The 1,502-nt window shown below is 43.4% G+C and overlaps 1 non-coding gene across 1 annotated transcript; it reads right to left on the bottom strand.

Annotated features, from left to right (window-relative positions):
• Positions 1-210: 210 nt before the first annotated feature.
• LOC111723359 lies at positions 211-317 on the bottom strand. The gene has a single exon (XR_002771923.1). It is a non-coding gene; the product is annotated as a U6 spliceosomal RNA (small nuclear RNA).
• Between the last annotated feature and the right edge of the window lie 1,185 nt (positions 318-1,502).

The following is a 1,502-nucleotide window of genomic DNA, read 5'->3' as shown; positions in this document are numbered from 1 at the left end:
TTCAGTTTTGGATACCATAGTAAGGATAGAAAAATGTGGGCTTTGGAACTGACCACTGATGATGGTGTAAACCCTGGCCCTTTACCTAACAAGCTGTAAGCCACGGGAGAGGAAAATGAAATAATAAAGATGTGTTTTGCAGAGTTTCCATGAGGATTAGATAAACTAATGGATTAAAAAGGATTTAGCCAGTGCCTGTCACACAGGAGACACTAAATGGAACGTTTCATGAATTTGCATGTCATCCTTGCCCAGGGGCCATGCTAATCTTCTCTGTATTGTCCCAATTTTAGTATATGTGATGCTGAAGTGAGCACAGGAGACACCAGACGAAAGGTTACTGAAGATGCTATCATGATGACTAAGAGAATTTTAAAGTTGTAAAGACTTTTCAAAAATCATTGTGTCCAGTGATTTTTCTACCTTTTTTTAGCAGTAAAGTTACTTTTTTTATAATTCTAAATAAAATATTCTGTAGAATGTCATGTGGAATCTCAATGCATAAGAAAGCCAGGTAGATCCCTTAAATGGCGTAAGTCCCCCCACTTCTTCCTTGCCCTCCTCGTCCTTTTCCTCCTTAACATTTGACTCTCCTCCTCCTCTTTCTCTTCCTCCTCTTTCTATTCTTCTTTTTGGCAGACGATTGTTTGCTGTTTCCAGGGCCCATGTTCTTCCAGCTGTGGATCCAGCCTGGCTGCCCCATTTGCCCTGAAAGAAATAGAGGCACAGAGAGGTTAGGTGACTTCCAAGATCACACAGCTACTCGGTGGAGAACGGGCACCAGGACTCAGCACTACTGATTTTCATTCCAATACTTCTCTCCCCGTGTCACATTGGAGGTCATGTAGAGGGGAGTGATCTGCAAGCTGGTAGAGGAATGGGGAATTTTGGAAAATTTAGTCATGGCAAAATGCCCCCAAGGATGGCAAAGTAAAAGGGCCTTCCCCGGCCACAGACTCTTGTGCGTTGCAGAAGCCGTGCTCAAGAGGACGGAATCTGGCCCTTGATCAGCATCGCATAGAGGAATGCTGTTTGTGAAATGTGCTAGATTAGAAACAGCTTCTCTTCAACACACTTCTAGAAATTTTGTTTGAAGCCTGGGGTTCTCCACGAAGATTTAGGGTTTTGAATTTAGGTTCCAGGGGTGAGCTCTGAGGAAAACCTTAGAACACATTGGTAAGAAGGCAAATGCTTGCAAAGCAGAGCATGGCTGACTTCTGCTGCCCAGGCAGGCTCCGGGAGACCAGATGTCTTTCTCAACTTCCCTTTCAACTTGTGAGTCAGCGTTCTCTCTCTACCAGTGCTCTGAGGTGGCACAAGAGAGACAACATAAACTGCTCACCAAATTATGCTATCAAACAGATTTTACTTTAGCACAGCCCTGAAATGCAAAACCTTTTTCCTTTCAGACTTAAAAACTCAACAGTCCAAAGAAACAGTCTGCCCCTTGTCCAAAATTAGCATAGAACTAGTAAGTAGGGTACTAGCCTTGATGCTAATGT

Source organism: Otolemur garnettii, unplaced genomic scaffold (assembly GCF_000181295.1).
Source record: "Otolemur garnettii isolate 467f Iridium unplaced genomic scaffold, OtoGar3 scaffold00010, whole genome shotgun sequence".
In the NCBI taxonomy this organism is placed as follows: Eukaryota; Metazoa; Chordata; class Mammalia; order Primates; family Galagidae; genus Otolemur; species Otolemur garnettii.
Note: the sequence above shows the minus strand (reverse complement) of the source record. Positions and strands in the feature narration are given on the sequence as shown.